Here is a 22,047-nt window from a genome sequence, read left to right as displayed (position 1 = left end):
TTTTCTTCCCCTTCCTTACTTTCTAGGTCAAATATTAAAAGGTGGGAAATTCATGCCTTAATATTTTAAATGAAAAGACTAAATACAAAATTCGATGCATCCAAGATTAACAGATTCGGAGATATCGTTATTAATATTATAATAATTATCCCTGCCCCTTTATCTTTCTACTCCCTTTGTTCCCTTGTAGGTCAAACATTTAGAAAAAACTGAAAAAAGTGTCTTATTATTTTAAGTGGGATGTCCATATAACAAATTTCATGTCTCTGCCCTTCAGGAATTTGGAGATATGAATATTTTAATACTATGATAATTACCACCTATATCCCTCCTTCTTCCCACCGAATTTAAACATTTCCTTACTGGTACTTTAAGTCAGAAACCCTATGCCCTGTCCAAATAATAAGTTTCTAGCTTAAGCAGTTTTTCCCTGATCGTTGACCAGTTAGCAAGCCAATCACTCACTCAGGGTATCTTTTATATTGAGAGATTCCTCCGATATACGACACTATAACTTCTTTAGTGTCAAGAAGTGAGGCTGACAGGGAAGAAACTACACTGAACGAAAGATGATATCTTGTAGTTAGCTTGAACACAAGTGTCGCTAATATATACATTAATATTACTATAAAGATTTACTTGTCTGTCACAAGCATCGAACCTAATAGCACAAGGAAAGAAGAAAAAATCAATTTATTTAAAATAATTAGTGAGGATCAGTTTCAAGGCGCTGCAGGTTTTAACTTAGATAGAATATTCACCGAAACAAGCACATCTTTTCAATAGGAACAGAAGTTATATGAAAGCAGAGATAGCGTAGGGTGGAAGGAAAAACAAGGAAAGTATGATACAAGGTAAAATAAGAATAGTCAGTCTACAATTCAACCAACTGAAATAAAACAGACAATATTGAAGCAATATTTTTTTAAAAGAGTGCTGCACTATGTTCCTGGGTATCTGTTCCTGAGCCGATTTCTAAAATTCCAATTTTGAGCGATTCTTCTAGTGATAGGAGAGATTGTGCACATAGTAGGTAGATAAGACCGCGCACGATTATAATACATTATTACAGATAAAACAGATACGATGAATAAAATGTTAAATAGATTTTATTTGTTAGAAACGTGGCTCAACTGATGGCGAACATTTGTATACTAAATATCATGTTATTAGATTAAAATTACATGTTTAATCTTTAGCAAAACACAAAATATGTTCTCTCTCTTTCTCTTTTCTTTACACGTTCGATAGAAAGCAAAAAATATTCACTTCTATCTCTGGTTTCTTCATGCCATTTTATCACCTTAAAATAATACGAACGCAGGCAAGGCAATGATAATAGATTGCGGTCTGAAATCCAAGAACATGAGAAAAAGCTATTGGCAATTTACGTCCTTATCTTTTGCTTCATTAAGGTCAAAATTTCGAACTCAATAATTTATTGTTTAGTCATTACGTCCCTAAGAAAATGACTCTAAAAGAAATCTTTCAATTCCTCTTATTCCCTTCCTCATGAAAAAAAGGAAGGACATTAGAGAAATAGCATCATTACTACTCTGAAATGCGTGGTGCTCAAACCGTTATATGATTTTTTTGTCTCTTTCTTATTATATTACTCTACAGAATTTGATGAAGGTAGTAGCGAACGACAGTGGGTCCACCTGTCTGTGGGTGTATGAACTAACAGTGATAATGAGAAAGTACTTTCTTTTTATTTTCTTCCTTTTCTTTGTAGAAAATTCATTTCAATTCTGGCTGAAATATCACCTCTCCGATTTCTTTTTTTCTATTTGAACTAAGGGTTAGATAATGACCTCATTATTTTTTCTAATTTTTCCCCTATTTTTTCTATTTTTTTCTCATTTATGACGTTCATGTCTAAAAATTGAAAAAATAAAAAAAATCTGAGAATACCATACCAAGGATTTCCTCTTTTGCACTTGGCTTTCGATTGCGTTTTTTTTTCTTTGCTTCTGATTAGATGCTCGAGAGATGACGCTGTTTTCATTTCTTTTTCTTCATCCTCTTCTGTCATTTTCAAGGAGCTTTTCTAGAGTTTCATCTCACTTTTATTATACCTTCGTTCTTGTTACAAGCACAGTCTTATTTTCTTGCTGGCGCACTTCCAACAAACGTGGCACGTTTCTCATTCAAAACATCCACAATATGCCTGTTGATTATTTATTCCTTTAAGAAGGAAAAAAGAGAAAAAAAAAAAACAGGTAAGCAATGCGTATAGAGAAAGCATAAGTTTATACGGGTGGCCTATCTTTGATTTATAATTATAATAATAATAATCTTGTCTTTTTCTAAGACTTCTCTAGATGGCCTCTTCCAATTGTAAAACGCATTTCCCTTTTGCTGCCAATCAAATAATCTTGAATGAAAATCTTGTAAATCCACTTAAAAAATAAGAATATAATGATCTAAGTAAGACACCAAAGGAAATCAGTATATAGTAAAGCTTTATAACTTGGCCACTTCTCTAAATTGGCCATCTCCTTACGTTGGCCTCACTTTTGTGAAACCTGAATTTTTCTATAAGACATATAGTCTAGTACCAATTACTTTGTAAATTAGCCACCTATCTGTCTTAAAACTTGATCACCTCTCTAAGTAGGTTACCTGCTTACTTTGGTCTCGGTTTTATAAATCCTGAATTTTCCCAAAAGACTACTAGGCCTACATATTGCTTTGTAATTTGACCACCTGTCTATCTTGAAACTTGGCCATTTCTCAATGTTGATCACCTGCTTATGTTGGCCTCATTTTTGTAAAACCTGAAGTTTCCCATAATCTACTCTATATTACTTTGTAAGTTGGCCATCTATCTTGAAACTTGGTCAATTCTTTAAGTTCACCACATGCTTACTTTGGCCTAACTTAGCCACGTCTCTAAATTGGCCACTCTCTACGTTGGCCTCACTTTTATGAAGCCTGAATATTTCCTTAAGACATATAGTCTAGTACATATTACTTTGTAAGTTAATCACCTGTCTGTCTTGAAACTTGGCCTCCCCTGTAAGTTGATAACCTGTTTACGTAGGCTTTCCTTTTATGATCCCCGAATCTTGCAATAAAACTACTAATTATTACTTTGTAAGTTGACCACCTATCTGTCTTCAAACTTGGCTATCTCTCAATGTTGGTCACCTGCTTACGTTGCCATCATTTTTGTGAAACCTGATCTTTCTCATAAGATATATAATCTACTACATATGACTTCGTAAGCTGACCACCTGTCTTTTTAAAATTTGACCACTTATCTAAGTTGTCCACCTCTTACGTTGGCCTCACCTTTGTGAAACTTACATTTTTTTGATAAGACATATAGTCTGCTATATATTATTCAGTACGTTGGCCAGTCATGTACGTTGAAACATGACTGCATTGAATTAAAGTTGTTTTTATTTTGTTAATATTAAATTTACCTTTATAATGTTCGACACGAGCTGAATATTGGGCTATGTATGCGATCTTTTTCACTTCTTAGAAACCCTTACGGAACAGATTTTATTGTTGTAAAGATTCCTAAGATCAACAATCCCAATGCGACATTAAGTTAATGGAGTGGGAGGAAGAGAAGTAGTGTAAAGTCCTACATAATAGTCGAACTAGCAGAGTACGAATGCATTAGTATAAAGTAGATCTCTGAGGAACTCCAAAATACCAAAGCATGGTAAATGACAGAACAGTCAGTAACTTATAATACTGCAAGTTCAACCTAGAAACAAGTGCAGAAGTTTAGTACTTGAAGTAACTAACCTTTAATTATCTCCTCAATTGAATGGAACTTCTACAACGATATGTTTAAGTTATCAATTATGTAAGAAGCTTATCCTCACTTTATAGATTATTAAATTACAAAGTTAAGTGGTGAATACAAGATTGAGACTAATATCATCCTTCGGCAATTAATTACCTAAATGTAATCATGTATTATTGATGCAGATTTATGAATGAATGAACGAAATCTTACTTTTTTTATCTGTAACTTCTTAATTTGTTTTACTAAAAGAAGAGAAAGAATTAGGTTATTTCTTAATTAATGGTTCTTAAGAGTATGATAAGGACTGAAACAAAGACATTGCTGAGCAGAAATAAGAGAGAACTGTAAAAGTGTGATAGTGAGTGAGTGAGATTCAGAAGAAGTTCTTACCAGTAGAAGTTTTTGGGTTTACTTACAGAATACGTATACTGTTAATATAAGAGACATTAAGTCGAAATGGGAAGGAGATGGGAAAGTCGGCCTTAATATCATTTTTGTTTCTCCATCTCCGTCATCGTACCGTCCTTCTTCCCTTGATGACATCACAAAACCCGTTTCTCTGTTAGAAAACTTTTCGGGAACAATCTCCCACTGTTAATTTCCTCGACTTCATCATCTTTTGGGTTTGCTTTTTAGATTAAATGGAAATTTATCCCTTCAATGCTTTTCTTATTTTTTATCTCTCTTTTTCTCCTTTTCTTTGTGGTAAAAAAAGATGATTATGTTACTTTTCTGTTTCAATGAAGTTTCTCTCTTCTTCTATCTATCTATGTATCTAACTGGTCACCTAAGAAATTGAGAAACTGTGTGAGTGCAAGAGTTAATGGTGAGAGGTGGTTCAGGTCTAATTTTAAAAAAGGTTAAATAAAGAGACATTAAAAAAGAAAAAGATAAAAATGCTAAAGTGAGTAGAATGGAATTGAGACATCATGCTAATTGTTTAATCTATTGATTCACATAATCCAACCTATAACACATTTTTTTTATCATAACACAAAATGGAACAGGGCTTTGTGCACTGAATGATCTCATAACTATCACGGTTGTGTACTCTCTACATGTGAGCTCTGTGCTTGCTTTCCGGTAACAATATATTAGATTCGAGTCTCAAATTAAGTTTAATTATAGTTAAATGACTTGCTAATTTTTTTTTTATTTAATGTGTTTGTCATTGGTTGCTTATAATAAAACTTTTATCATCAAATGTAACCAATAGAAATAATGAAAAACAAAATATCTTAAATAAACTTTTTTGCTTCCACTTTCCCGTGAGCTATTTATAGACACATTAATTGTTCTGTGCAATTTACATATTATTTATTTATCATCTTCAATACACACCTCCTCACAATATATATATATATATCTTGAACAACTGTACAACTAGACATAAGTTCATCGTAATAATATAACAAACACAAGTGGTGAGACACTCGGAGAACCGAAGTCAGAAGCTCCCGGCTTACAAAGCTGAGACCAACAGAGCAAGCAGAATTTGTCCTTGTTAGAACTAAGTCATAAAATATAGCGAACGTTATTTCTTAAACGATGAGCTACTTGCCCAATAAAAGTGGTTCAGATGTGGCCAATGTTATCCGGAAATAAAGTACCATATACAAGCCAAGTCGAGTCTGTCAATGGAAGCCCTGTGTTACTTGCCCACCAAATTCTAGCTCGTCAAGATTGAATTTGGATTTCTAGGTTGTATGCCTTCACCGAAGGACAACAATGTTATGTGTGTTTCACTTGTTGGGCAGATATTCAGTAGCAGAAAACAATGGGATGATACAGATATACCATTCGCGTAGACTTACTGTAACGTAGGGTAATTTAAGATAAGGTAATCCGTAAATATAAGGTTCTGGTACTATCTCAGCTAATGTGAACATGTAATCATCAACATTGTGTACGTGGATTTTCTCCGCATTGTCCCTTTTATTCTCACAAATTTTACTTCAGAAAAGTTTTCCATTGCCATTCATCGCCGTTTTGTAGGAACTGAGATAATTGTCTTTTCTGGAGGCGAGATAGTGCGCTGATTTGCACGGTGACTTCAACTTTCGCTTATTCAAGATTCGCCTAAGAACCGCAGGCAATGGAATTTACAGATGTTAACTCAAGAGAAGGTGTAGGCGAATCTTGAATTTAAGATTCGCCTTTCAAGATTTGCTTAATGCGAAATTATGTTGGTAGCACTGAAAAGAAATGACAGAAAAATTTGTAGTTTCTAAATTTAAATATATATAAAGTCGTTCTGACGCGTGATTAATGCAACACTAAAGAGTTCAACTAACATATGTTTTCTGCAGTAGTCAGGCCTTTAGCATGGCGCTAATCATACGTCGAAACGACTCTGCATAAGGTGATATATGTTTGACATCGAGATATGAAAATGTTACATGAAGTTACAAAATGTATTACGGAAAATATAAAATGAAGAACATAAATTCTACGAGACTTTGCACAAATCATAAAATAAAATTAAACAAAGCAACAAGAATCAGTATAAGCACTGTTACGGTATATGAAATGAAATGAAATGAAATCTTTGAGTTTTACGTCCCACGATTATGCCGGTTAGGCTAAAGGAGACGGTGATTATGAGAAATGAATGAAATGGTGGAATGAAGAAAGTGGGAGGAAACAGGAGAACCCCGAGAAAACCCACGCACACGGTGTTTGTCCACCACAAAGTTCACTTGGCGGGGTCTGGGATCCCAAGCACCAGAGGTGAACGCTCTACCACTGAGCCACTGCGGCCCCCCTGTTACGGTATATGAATAGATAGTATACGCTTGACATCGAGCACCGACATTAAAAACGTTAATTTTTAATTAAGTGCAAACTTGTTAATCCAGTATGTATGGGTCTGAACCCAGAAAAAAATTAGAAACTTAATACAACTTGCAGGACAACTTCCTTCCATCAAATACAGACATATCCTAAAACTGTCCAGATATCTGCCTTAAGCTTCACCCAATATGACTTCCGAATCTAATTTGGTCGCCACCATCTATAGAACTATCATATTTACCTTGCTTTCTTACCTTAGGTTCAATTATACGGTCATGAAACTTATAACAAAATATTTTGTAAATCAAATTTCCCTTTGTTTGATAAATGATACTTCTCTGTAGATTAGGTAGATATGAAATTACAAATGATAGAGTAGGCTTGAGTCGCTTAATGTTGTATCTGTTTCTTTCAAGCGTAATTTTCTGATTATTTAAAAACTCTTGCATAAGAAAGGCAATATTTAATTACATGAAAATACAGAAGGAAACATGGATGATGCTATATTGGTTTTACATGAATTTTCAGTAAGTGACACGACTTTGTCTCTTTTCCAGAAAGGAAAGAAAACTTAGAAATTATTCGAGAGATAGTCAGTTAATTGCAACAGTTTGTGCGTTTATGCAACAAGTCTACTGCGAATCCTCAAAAACTAGTAAAAGTGGGATATCATTTCCAATTACACTTTTATGTATCGTATGATTGTGACACACTGGCTTTCTGTCAATATTTTACATACAGAAGACTTATTTTACATCAATCACTCATCCCTCAGTTTTACCTATAAGAGCAATTGATTGGAGATGGGAGGAGAAAATGAAGAATGCTACTGAATTACTTGTACTGACATACCAGCCCCAAATTCTTTTCTGAAGCTGGTGCATTGCAATTGCAAATGTAAAACTCTTATGTAGCCTAGTTAGTTCAACTGTTCATAATCTAGATTGTTTTATTCAGACATATGCATTAATTGTAGGGAATCATATTTTGGGAATCAACAAACAAAAGGATGAAGATAAAATAGGGCGTTATCTTTGTTTGAACTACCCTCCAATTATATGCGTACATTACTTTTATGAATCTTTGGAAATTCCTTCTTTCTTTTTCTGTTTAGTTTTCGAGTATAATACATATGAAATACCTTTCCTATTCTGAAAGAAACAAGAGTTTGTTATATGAAACCTAGATTACTAAAATATAAATGATCTTCAAACTCGTTGTTTCACAGACATTTTTCACCTGAAGCTGCAGTGGGTTTGATCCAACCCAACCATATCATTTATGTCCCAGCAATGTATGTGCCAGGACTGGGTTAATTTTTGTGTATTTTATGTGTTATAAATTATTTCTATCATTTATATAAAAAAATTGAATTTTACCCAAAAACGTTTTCCCTACGGATTATTTTGCTAGTAAATAAGTTTACAGAAACTTCCGCAGGGGCGGATCCAGGACGGACTTCTGGGGAGGGCAGTGGGTTGTAATACTGCTACTTAGAACTACTTTTAAGAGATCAAAACTCTGGGATGAGTTTTATTTATATATAAAATAAGAAAATTTCCTCCTCTGGGGGGAAAGGCAATTGCCCCGATCGCCCCCTGGATCCGCCCCTGAACTTCCGTATTCCGTCCTATTATTTTGAAATGAATATAACCGTGTTTTGTATATATCATAATTTGTTGACATATTTTCTTTAATTGTTTTACTTATGTAAATATATGTATGTAGGCTATAAACAGAAAAATACGCTTAAAAAAAGTACAAGGTTAAGCGACACAACCCTACTCTATCATTTGTATACACAGACGAATTATGTATCAAAGGGAATATTACAAAATATTTCGTTATAAGTTTCAATACCGCAGAATTGAACCTAAGGTAAGACTTGATCAAGGAAAACATGATTGTTCTATAGACGGTGGCGGCAAAATTGGATAAGATAGCCATATTGGATGAAGCTCAAGAGGGATGCTCGCGGACTTTTATTATATACTATATTTGATAAAAGGAATCTGTCCTGAAAATGTAATTAAGCTACTAATTTTTGCTGGGTTTGTCAAAATTTTCCGTTACATGATGGACTATTTAATAAGAGCGCAAAAATAGTTTCAAGAGGAAATGTTAACTAATAATAAAGTGCAGGACTGCCAACCGTATGCGAGCTAAACCTTGTTTTTTAAAAAGTTCAACTTTCGCCTAAGAAGAAAATTAACTCTGTGTCATCGTTTTGATTGACGTTTGCATAGCTAGGAAGTATTAGGCGAATCTTGAATAGGCAAAAGTTGAAGCCCCAGATTTGCACAGTGACCCTGCGACATCGTCTGCACTGTTTCTGCACTTGTTAAGTGCGCGGAAATCAAGTGTTGGCGCAGTTCAGAGTTTAAGCAAATGATATTAATAAACTAATTAACTAATTCTATGGCATATCAGTTGCGGGATCAAGGGGGCAATTTGGGCGATTGTCACCCCAGAAAAGGAGACTTTCTTATTTTATATATATGCGAGAAAATCCGTATTTCTTACTAGAGAGAGAGTAGAGGGGGAAGAAGTAAAGAAAGAAATGGAAAGATTATATCAGCTCTGTTCAAGTTTGTGTTATTTTGATCACTGATTTATCAGTACAGAAGATTTCTTTCACTATCATTCATATTTCCACTACACTTCTCACAACGTAGTTGTATTTATTTTGTAACAATAAAACTCATTGAACCGATGGTTCGTAATCCTTGATAGAACTCAATGTGTTTCGACATCTTGAATAGCCCTCATCATGCAATACTCATGTGCAGAACTCAAGAATAATGCATAGAAATTACTGTTGGAACCAGTTCTAAATGCATAGAGTTTATCTCAGGAAGAGTCTTTGACTGTTTGTCACATGTGATTACTGATAAAACCGCTTGGCGGCGCGAATACACATTTTGATGGCACGTGTGTAATAAACCCAGTACAACACCCCAGTAGTTGCATTCGAGAAATCATATAGGGTACACGCAGCCGTATTGTTGACTTTATCGCATGCATTTGTTGGAGATTGCAGTAAATATACCATATTCATGATTTCATGCGTGGAAGAATCGTCGGGCGACTGGGGAGGGATCACACACAGTTATTAGTGTCGCATGAATGTGATTCCTCACAAGAATGTTATCGTAAGGGTCTTTTGACGATTCAATCCGATTGATTACGTTTGTTTATCGGAGGCCATCTCAGGAGTACCACTGCCTAAGAACAGCGTTTACTATACCTAACACTTAGGCGTAATAAACATATATCTCGGTGGTGATTTTATAGCTTCTACAGTGACAACCATGTCAAAATTTACAATGAACAGACGATTAGGTGAGGTGTACATGTACGCCAGACGAATAGCAAAGTACCACTGCAAATTGAGTCAGTTTTAATTCGTGCAAAGAACATCAAAGGTAAACCCAGGACCAATGGTGTCATATCCTATTCACAAAGGAAATCCCAGTTTACTCTTATTGGCGTGTATTCATCTTCAGAGGTAGTCTTACTAAATAGGACCATTTCAGAAACGAAGGAATCATGATGGGGAGTATGATTGTAGGAGACTTGCATGTTCCTACGTGTCTTCCTACGGGATACCACAGGTGTATAGTACAGAGATGGCATCCTGAACCAATATGTAAGTCTGTTTCGAGATGCTGTTGATCATAATTTCATTCTAATGGATGATAATGAAGGCCCGCATCGACGTGGCGTACTGGATGAGTACCTTGAGACTGAGAACATTACACAGTTCCATTGCTGTGGGATATGTTTGGTAGGCAAGTTCCACGTCGTCCACATCTATTCTAGAATTTAGACAGACACTGACTCAAAAATGGAAAGACGTGCCCCAGACCTATTGATAACCTCATCCTTATAGGCTGTAATCACGTTGTGCTGCATGTGTTGCAATGCGGGAGTTCACATCCACTACTGATGCCAATCTACATAATCCTTTATTGCGGGATACCATATAGGTTTTTATTTTTATTAACTTTTGCAAATGAGTACCCAGGTACTTATCAATTTAATGAGACACCTGAGAAATTGTATTCTACCAGATTAATATGACATTGGACAACCCACTTTCGCCCTCATAACACCTCTGATGTGCTGTGTAATGAACTCATAGAGGTCGCGAATAATAGCAAGTGGAATATTACACCATTTCACGTATAATGCATCACTCAGTTCCTTGAAAGAGGATACAGGCAGAAATCTGAAGCATTTGTGTCTCCAAAACGTTCAATTATGTTCAGATCGGGGGATTGAGGAGTTCTGAAAAGATTTTCCTCAAACCACACCGCAACAGTTCTAGCTGTGTGAATAAGCACATTATCATTATGGATTAAAAAGTCATTGTCCACATACATTTAGACTATAGGATAAATATAATCCTCTAAAATAGCGACACAATACCAAGCAGTGACACGACTGATGTGCCAGCACAGGACCCATTGTGGCTTACGGCCGCCACTACGTTTCACGCTTAGGCGGAGATACTGCAGATCACACATTTCTTTGGGCGTCCACTACACATAAACACTGCCCATGGTTTCAAATAAAGAGAATGATGAATTGTCCGACTATATCACGGGTTTCCGGTCATCAGCGGCCTGTGTTACATTTTCCAGCACCACAGGCGGCGTAGTCACTTATTAACGGTTTTGTCCGTTCAACCCGACACCAGGTATGTCTGTGGGATGTAACCCGCAGCAAACTGCGAATTTCTATACATCCTGTTGGAGGCTATGCTTGTGTTCCTCCAATAATCCTATCGAAGTCGTAAAAAAGTTCTGAGTGATAATTCGCATTAATGCTTGGCAGAATCTTTCACTGAAGGTTTTCTTCTGTCCAGTGTTCCTCTTCGCCGATGTAGTTTTGCCGTGAGTTTTGTAGGTCGTCATAACCTTGGAGTATGTCGCTCACAATAAATTTAATGCACTTGCCACTTTCGTCACTACAGAACAACATCAATTTGTCCTCCTTAGAAATCAGAAAAGTAGTCTAATTTACTTTATCACAATCTACTGAGTTTACTGCACACTGTTTTTCTACTGCTTCTCGAGTAGTACAGAGATTAGCCCAACACAACTCTTAAGAGCTCGGCTCTGTGGTCACCACCTATTCATTGTCACAGAGGCATCTTACGTTTTATAATTCCAAGTTTTTTTATTATTTTGATAACTATATGTCTTGAAAAACTTGAAATTCACAAAAACAGCGTATACCGTATGAAGATTGTAGGAATACAGCACTGGTGTTGAGTCAGGTGAATATGTAGGTTGGTAAAGTTTCTGAATGGACTTCTGAGCCCGAAACCTCTGTAATATTATTTTCACCTATCATTTCTACCGTGTAATTTTCTGTCAAGATCTAAGACATTATCTGTGGAGAAATCTTTCTCATTCTCAAATCTCTCCCTAGAACAATGATCGTCACACTTATGAAGCTCCTGAGCTACGTATCCTGTTTTTAAATCCTACTGTGAGCTACCAACCAAAAGAATTATCAAGTTTTTTTTAAAAAAAATCTTACGTTTGTTTATTGCCTATAAACTTACGTTTCTAGTAAATATGAAAGCAAACTATCCAAGTTAGCAAATATCGAACATAGACATGAAAAACATTAACGTGCACAACCCACACGTACTGTGAGATGAGACTGTCAATGGAGGTTGCGCGGGAGAAACAAGTAGTTTCCGTCAGCTCTCCCTGTCAGCTAAGTGGAGGAATCAAGGTTAACCAACAGGAGCGTTAATGCAGTGAACCGAAAATGTCCAAGCGAGCTACGCGATTGACGGTTTGGTGATTACTGCTCTACAATATCTCATGTAGTTTCTATGGTCTTGTGGTTTCTATGGTCTTCTGTCGTCATTCACTTACTCACTGCACTCCGCAGCCTAAATACATTAATAACCAAATTCTGACCATATTTGCACCTGACATTTACATTTTTCTCTGCTTACTTAATGCGTCACGAGGACTTCTTTTCGCTTCCCACTTAAAACCGCCTGTACCTTACAAAAATACTTAATTTCTTCGCGGCACTTGCAACATAAACCTATTTGTAAAGAACTAAAAGTTTACACTCACGTTTGGCCATTCTCACTCAAAATTTCATGGTTATTTGCTGTTCCAGATTTTCAACCAACAATGCAAATGCCCAAGTGTTACTCCTTTCGTTCTTCGTGAAGACTGACTCAATTGGTTGCCAAAATGTTGAGACAAAAAAAAAAAAAAGTTACTAAACGAGAGATGAAAAGACTCAAATTGTGGCTTAAAAGTCGCTTTCGTAAACCTCCTTGTCTATATGTAATGTTCTAAACTTCTGGTTTATATGGCTTATTATGTTTTCAATAAGAACAAGGTCTGCTATTACTCTATTACTACTACACACACACAATTTATGCTCTACGGGACGCAACTAATCCTTAAATTTAGGATCACTTCTCGTCGTTTTGTATACCGCGTTTTGAAGTAGTACCGTAAAACGGGGTTACTTTGATATAGAGCGGGGCTACTTTGACATCAGTGATTCTTCTTTTCTGTGAGCGTCGTTGCATCTCGACGCATCTTCTAGAGCCGCTGGACGTGAGTGTGTATGGGAAACTAAAGAAGTGGAGAGCCGTACTGAGCTCATGACGGAAGGAGACCCGACGAAGCGGATAGATTCTCAAGGAACAGTTACGTGGTCTACTGTCCCGATTCATGGATTCACTGGCTCCAACCGTAGGCTAGAACCTGAAGGCAGGATTCCGCGCTACAGATCTGGTTCCCCTAAACGTTGAAGCTCCCCTCTCAAAATTACCCAAAGAGCCTGATAGAACACAGGTCGAAAAAGACATAGATGCAAGTCTAATGCAGTTTCCTCACGATTCCAGAGCGGGCCCAAGCACCAGAGCCAGGACGAGCGGAGGGAAGCGAGGGAAAAAGATCTTGGCTTCTCCTGGAAAAGGGTTGCTCCCACCGAAAGAAAAACCGGAAACTGGGACCAGATATGAGGGTGGAGGAGGGAGACATTGGAGAGTCCCTGGTGACGAAAGAGGTGGTCGTCGAGGAACCCTTGATTGAAGAACTGGAAACCGGACAACTATGAAAGCTCCAAAAGAAACCCTAGCAGGAAAAGAACGCGAAGCAAATAAAAGGGTATGATTGAAACATCTGTGCCATCTGTATGAGTGACTTTCAAAACTACACTGGCGGAAAAGAGTGGATTCAGTGTGTCAGGTGTGAAAAATGGGTGTGTTGGTTTTGCAATATTGGATCCAAAAATCCACAGCATGCTAGTTACGATTGTTGTGTTGACGATTAAGGTTTTCATTCCGTTGTTACATGTAAAGGTATATTAATAGTAAAGCTTTAAGAAAAACTTGTATAATGGTGTATAACGATGTAAAACAATCAAGATTTCCTGCTTAAAAAGTATACAGCATATATTACGCATGACCAAAACAGTGTTTTACACTGCATTTATATTAATTCCATGTTAAAGTAACCCCATACGTCTGGTATCTTTAACCTTACGCAGCAAATACATAAGGTGTCAAAGTAACCCCCGGGGTAATTCTTTAATTTTTCCCGCCAAAACTTACTTGCAGAAACTTAAGTTCAGTAGAAGGTGTGTGATAATCTAGCTACTCATTGCTATGATGAGGATAGTATCATTGATTAGTTGCAGCCAGTGTCCCCTTACACATCCAAAATACTAGTACAAAACCTGTTACGGTAGTTGCTTCAGGAGAAACATGCTGCATTACTTCGAAGAAAAGAACCGCTTATATATATTCCCATCCTCGCTTCATCAGTATCAAGTGAACCTATATTTTTCTTTGAAAAGGTGGTAACCCTATTTCACTGTCAAATGTTAATATCTCTCTCTCTCTCTCTCTCTCTCTATCTATCTATATCTATATCTATCTATCTATCTATCTATCTATCTATCTATATATATATATATATATATATATATATATATATATATATATATATATATATATATATATATATATATATATGGGGTGTTTCAAAACAACACCGACAACTTTTGGGAGGTGATTCCTGACACCAAGATAAGACAGAAAGAATAGACCAACGTGGGTCCACAAATGCTTCCTTTCGAAGTTACAGGCCGCCGAAAATATGAAAAAAATGAACTTTAAAGGTCCATAGCTCCAAAGCTATGGGACCTACCGTAGTCGGTTCAAGACTTCACTTAGGAACTATCCAAGACTTCACTATCCAAAAATACATGTTTCAGAATCGTAAGGTACTTCCACAACAATTTGAACAAAGGGAGTTTGTCTACGGGCATATGATTTGAAGTACTCACCAACTAGCTTTATAATCCGCTGTATCTATCTATCTATCTATCTATCTATCTATCTATCTATATATATATATATATATCTATCTATCTATATATATATATATATATATATATATATATATATAGTCACTATATTTGTGACTTAATTACTCTTGAACTATGATCAAATGTTCAACATAGATGAGGTTCACTCCTGGGATGTTTTTTTATCATTTCACTTTCACGGTGCAACTTAGGGAAAGGGAGGGGGATAAATATAAAAATGATCGAAAATGATCTATATTCGTATCGAATCTATAGTTGTCGGGGTCGCTGAGACGAAACGTGATACTTCCGATACCGTTTAAATTCAAATTCATCCCTCATTAGTACTCCTTAGAGGGGAAGATGGCATGTAAAAATAATTGAAAACAACCGATATTAGTGTCTAATTCATAGTTTTTGGAGTCCCTAAGTTTATTGATGACAGTTTTGGTGCAGTTTATGTCCAAAATGAACCGTATTATTCCCGTACAAAAACCAGGCATGGTGTTAGTATTGTATTAGATATTGTCTAGCATATGTAGCAAGGGTGGCGTATCCTTTATTTATTTCTAAAAATCGACTTCTCACCTAACACAGTTGAATTGGATCAAAGAGTCAAAAAATCAAGGGAGTTGGATGTATTTCCTACTACTTTCTTTACCAATTCTGACAACAATAACACGAAATCACATAGAATTGTTTGGAGCTGCAATTGTATGGAAATAAATGATCACATTGTCGAAATAAGTTTAACGCACACATACACATAAGAAAGGTAAGACCCCATTCTAGCAAAATCTCTGAAATTGTGAAATGTTATACTTCAATGGATTCTTTAAGAAGGAGAACGTTTCGAAACAGCCTCTTTTTTTCTTTACTCCTCACATTCACAGTACACCGTCATAAAGTGGGTAGTTTGTTTCGCTGTTTTATGACGCAATAACACCGGCTAGTTTGGCCCTTAAAGAAAATATGGTTTCCAGGCAGTCGCAAAGGTGCGAAGTTACTAGTGGATCAGCCGAAGAGGTATAAGAAAAAAGAAAAAGAGAGAGAGAACACTAAACTAACCTTCCTACGATATGTCGAGTATAATAATGACGTAAAAATGTTACAGGGTGATCAAAAAGTATTATCCCTTTGACCTATTCCAAGTGTGTATATGTTCTTTCTAAATTGATAAGATGATGACTATTTTCATATGAAATTAAGTGATTATTTCGTTGGAAATATGCAGAAAAAACTGGAAAAAAATTATTTCGTTCCTTTTTTCGATCAAAAGATTCAATATATTTCAGGCAAAAATTCTCTTGTAGACCGTATATCTGGAGAACTACAAATAGTGTAGCCAAACCCAAACTATCACTTAACTCAGTATGATGTGCTTATTCAGCAAAAAGATACCAAAACTCGATTTAGGGACCGTTCAAAAATTTTGTGGTCCCTGATCCAAAGAATCCAATATATTTCATTCAATCAAATATTTTCTTGTACCCCTTATATCTGGAGAACTACATATAATGTTGCCAAACCGAAACTATCACTAAACTCAGTATGATGTGCTTATTCAGTTCAAAAATTCTGTGGTACTGATCCAAAGACCAATTATCGACCACGATCACAATCTTTTGATGCATTTTTTGGATCATTCCCAAAACTTTTGGCCAAGATCACAATCTTTAGATCTGATATTTGGATCATTCCTAAACTTCTTGTTATTTTTACATTACCATCCATAGCATAGAAGAAAATAGCATCATTTCTAACTTAAGTTTTAATTAATTTTCCTTCCACCCGAAAGCTCTAACAAAATAAATCAGATATTTTCTTAGTAATGTACAAGGAAGTTATATTTTGTTCTTCAATTATAACATAAATGGAAGTTGCATAATTTCTAAATGGAGTTCCTTCATACTAATATTTGCTCATATTTTTTTGCGTCTACAGGGAAATTCCCATAAAATAAATAGAGTTGTCTTTCTATGAATCTTCCAATTTACTAAGAGACTTATGTAAAACAGTTTATTTCCATTAAAGAGTACACACAAAAAAGTTGTAAAAAAAAGATTCGTACAATCTTAAACATTAAAACCCTTGGAAATTAAAAAGATAAATGACAATGTCATTCTGCATTAATATTTCTTCTATAATTGATTATGTAAACTTCATCTATATTATTGACAACTGCTGTGACAAGATCACTATTATAAGGTGAATGCGATGTTTCACAAAATATTACCATGCTTCAAGTCCCTCGGAACAATCTAAGAAATGGTATTAACTTGTAAAGATGATTTTTGTTTAAACAATTTTCTCGTAAATTGTTTTACCAAATTTGTATATATATTTCATTAACAACTGTACCATTTGGCATATTTACTTCTCAAGTTAAAATCCAAAACTAGTAGATTATTGGTTGAGTGAGTAATTTTTTTCAGCAAAAATAACCACAGAAAAGTACTTATATTCAGGGTTGTTAATGGTAACGGAACTGAATATAGTTTGGGTTCTGGTGCCAGAATTTAAATAAAAATGTTAACTTGGTTTTGTTCTAGGAAAAGAGACGAAATTTATTTCGACATATCAGTTCTGCTCTCGAAACCGAAAACCAAGCGTGTTTGCTTCTGCTACCAGAACCTAAATAAAAGTATTAATTCTGTTTGGTTCTGGGAACTGAGCCAAAATACATTTTGACATATTGGTACTCTTTCCCGAATTGGCAACCACAGTGCTTTGGGTTTTGGTACGATAACCTATATAAAATTTAAAAAAAATGTTGCTGTTCTACGAACAATATCGAAATGCACTTTTACATATCGGTTCTATTCACGAACCCGAAACCAAAGTTCACAGTTAATTATGTTTTGAAACGGTTTAATTCAAACATGTAACTTCCATGTTAATCTCCCATTATAAATATATCTCAAAGATGGCCACTCTCCGCTGAAATTGCCATGAAAGAACTTAGGTATTATTACTTTCCTTCGGTGTGTTATACGGCTATTCCCAAGAGAATTTGGTTTTACTGAAAGTTCAGGAAATAAACGTGCTTCTGACAGACCATAACTGAGAAGAAACTCCAGCAGCAAAACTTGTCGGCTTGTATAAAAGAAATGTAACACGGAAAGTAGCTCTAATGAAATAGCAAAGATGAAGCCGTAGATATTATATTTTGAATGTTGAAATAGATAAATATGGGAAGTTCTTCATAAAACCTCGTGCCTATATGGGTAGTGTACGCTCGTTTGATGCGTGAGACGCGTGTTCGATTTCCAGTTGAAGCTGGTGTGGTTCAGATCCCATGCGAAGCTGTAGATCTAAGTGTCATATACTTTCAGTGCTAAAAAGGAAGTCAAATTCATCAACCAACCAATCTTCCAATCTTACAGACACCTCTGTAATTAATTCCCTTGTCGATATATGATCATCGCACACATGCCTTCTATGCGGGAGACTCGGGTTCGATTACCGATGGAAGATCTTGTGGTTCGGATCCTACTTTAACAAGTAGGTTCATATCTCCTATTGTATCGATACTGAACAAGAAGTTAAACTTCAAATTAACCAACCAAGGTTGAAACTATCTATTCATCTTACTCTTTGCCAGTCGAATAGAGTTATCAGATCCCCCAGAGATAAAAAGGAAGATTTTAAGATTTTTAGGAAAGAAAAATGAAGATATGTGATAATCAGAATATACATAAACATACATGTTAATATTTCGTGATGTTTCATATATTAAATTAGAATACTTTTAATTGAAAACGTGGTTAGTTTCATTAAAAGTATTTGTAACATATTACACACAAAAAGTTTGTTAGAATTCCCGGTAGCAGCTCATGTGACGGTATGTCCTCGTCTCATCTAGCCATGGTGCTGAAAGGGACGCTAAACTGAAATCAACCAACAAACCAAGTACTTTCCACAAATCTTCGTCCTCTATAAATGTATTTTTAAAAAGAGTTTGCATCTCTTAACATTCTTATGTGTTACAAGGGAAGATCGCAGGGTGTCACTCTGTTTCATATCGATATACTATGCTCACTCGACTCCTTTTTACATATTAGGCAACCGGAGAAATCCTCGATCGCAAGCGTGTTCGAATTAAAAGTTTAAAAAATTGAACACATTTTGCGAAAATTTTGAAGTAATCTTTTTTGAGATAGAAGCTTCATTTTTAGAATCAGGGGATTTTCTTGGAGACAAATACAGTGATGAGGTCAAAAAGTACGCATTTTACAAGGTAAGGGCACTTATAGGGGAAGAAGTGAAGGGTAATGTCGTCTTACAACTTGCGAATTGCCTCCCTTTTGGCTTTAGGATAAGGGTAAGGTTTATGTAGTATATTTTATTTAAAAGTAGAGAAACGAGTGAAGTAAATAAATAAGGAATAGTAACCCTTTTGACATTTTCCTTTTCGATATGAATTAAATAAATAATTAAGGTTGCTCTTCGGCATTATCTCTGTCAATTTTCTTGCTAGCTGACATGTACTTTCTTACCTAAACGTGGGAGCTTAAATGTTGTCCAAATTGTCACTAATTAGCTTGGCGATCCCGAAAACTCTAGATTCGACACTAATAACGGAGATTTTGGATATGTTATTCCGCCAACCGTTTTGGCATTGTTTCTGTCAATATGACAGAAATAACTAATTAACGAAGAGCAATGCCTTCGACGTTGCATCTGTTAATTCTAGGGCCAACTGAAATGTCCCTTCTTGCCTAAACTTCAGCTTAAACAATTTGGACTGTCTCCAAACAGCTCAGCGGTCCCGAAATCTATGGATGCGATACCAATATGGTAATTTTTGACATGCTATTCCCCCCTCCCAAAGACGATGAGGGATACATTCGGACTTGAACGACAGTGATATTGTCACTATTCATGTCAATGATCGATTTGACACTAACATCCGTCGGAAGATCCCATGGGTACATAGTTGCATACTCAACTTTGGCGCAGGAGACTCGGATTCGATTCCTGGTGGCAGCTCATGTGGTTCAAGTTCTCCGTTGAGTTGTAGGTCCAAGTTTCATATAGCCTTGCTGTTGAAAGGGACCCTAAACTCTAATTCACTACCTCCAGTATCTGTTGTTCCTGGTGTTTATCCTCTTTTTGAGTGCATACATTTTCAGCACGCAAAGCCAATTCCCTCCCGAGAAGAAAATTGAGAAGAGGGCTTCATACAGGATTAGATCTGATAAAGGACTATCTATGTGCAAAATTTGGTAATTCTCGGTAATTGCTTTTTATACGAAGTCTGATGACAGACAGATAGACACACACACACACACACACACACACACACACACATACATACACTATTTAAAACATAGGTACAGATAAACAAATTGGTGGTTTTGTTTATTAGTCTTATAGGAAAAAATAAGTATTTGGTAAATAATCGGACATAGTTTTCTAAAAGAGGAATTCACTTTTTCTCTGTTATTGTAGTTTGATAGATTGAAATGAAATACCCTATAATTTATGAAAAGTACCACATCAGGAAGTTAATTGCTATTTTTGGGTTTTAATGGTCGTGACGGAGTATTGTACCTAAAAGAGGTTCTTCTTCATATACCAAGAAATAAATATAGGAAACTGTATAAGTAATCCGGCATTATTTAAAGTTAGTCATGAAACGAGATTTAAGGCCACATGTTATGGATGTGTAGTCATAACGATTAGCCTATGAATACGTTCGTTTGGTGGAAGCCTCAGAGACTTTCCAAGAATATTTTCACTTATAGATATACCCATAATAGAGAAATTTAGTTAAACTAGCAATAAATTATTACACAGGAAAGTGTTACATTATTACATTCTTTATTTTAACAAGAAGTAAAACTTTTTCTTGTTTGTATCACATAATAAATGAATTTATCACTTAATAGTGCATTAAGTTTTTTTATTAACATGGAACAAAATAGACAATTAAAATAATATTTTTCAGTGCGAATATTTGGTGCGGAAGGTGAGAGAATAGTGAAAGCATCCAAAAGTAAGAATAACCTGAGGCCAAAATTATGTGAACTGAAAAATAAACTTTCCCACAACAAGCTATAACATAACACCTAGCTGACCTCGATATGTGCATCTGTGATTTGATCTATTGTTTGCAAGAAAAGTTAAAAACAAAATATCTGGTGATGTTCTGGTGGACAAATAAACGGATTTTCCTAAATTGAACAAAAAAATAAAAATAACCTTTATATTTGTATACATAACAATAATATTTATCAAAACAACTATAATTTGGACATTTTAAGATTAAAAAATAGAATGCCAACTAGTTGTAACAAACAAGGACATTTACGAGTATAAAAAGACAGATTTTATAAACCAAGGGATCATTCATTCGGGATCATTCTTTTGGAATCATTCATTCGGAATCAATCTATCATTCATTCGGCTTCCACCATTCCGGATTCACTTCGTTCCGTTCAGAGCTTCGACATGAAGTCTCTGAGTAGCTGTAGTCAGGACATTAAGTATAAACTCAGAAAAAAGTATAACTAATGTATGGTATAATATAACAAGTCAAAATTATTTATAAGCAATTTACATGCTTTTGTAGTTATTGTATGCTTCTTTCTTTTAGTAACGTAATATATTTGTGCATTTGACTTATATGTGTAATTATTTCTCTTATTCTGAATATTAGTTAATTATATTATGCATTCTTATTATTGTTTTTATTCAAACTCTTCTATTCTACTATCTGTCACATCTGAATGAAATGTCATGGATCATTTGGGTAATGGTCTCCATGTTACAGGCAATACACTATAACTATAATCCCACTATACTACCCGTTCCATTATTGTGATATACTTTACCCATTTCACCGTTTAGAATCAATTTTATTTTTATTATTTTTTTAATATATATTATTTGAAAGAAGGACGAAAAGAAGAGATAAAATCTTTCTCTTTTAAATTTCAGTTTTGAGTTTTGAATATGAAGGCATGATATTTTGAATGTAGATTTTTACTGATACTCAGCATACGAATGTATCATATGTTTGTCGGAATTTAGAAAATTCCATGCCGAGTATGGAAAGAAGGAAATTTCAATATTAGTGGAAGTTTATACTCAATTGATGTACGTAGAGATACATT

The 22,047-nt window shown here is 35.3% G+C and overlaps 1 protein-coding gene across 1 annotated transcript in view; it reads right to left on the bottom strand.

The window, feature by feature from the left end:
- The window catches only part of LOC145690296 (uncharacterized), a 972,285-nt gene that overhangs the window by 738,727 nt on the left and 211,511 nt on the right, over positions 1-22,047 (bottom strand). The window lies entirely within an intron of this gene.

The sequence above is a fragment of the Thermobia domestica genome, chromosome 7 (assembly GCF_964235325.1).
Source record: "Thermobia domestica chromosome 7, izTheDome1.hap1.1, whole genome shotgun sequence".
Classification (NCBI taxonomy): domain Eukaryota; kingdom Metazoa; phylum Arthropoda; class Insecta; order Zygentoma; family Lepismatidae; genus Thermobia; species Thermobia domestica.
Note: the sequence above shows the minus strand (reverse complement) of the source record. Positions and strands in the feature narration are given on the sequence as shown.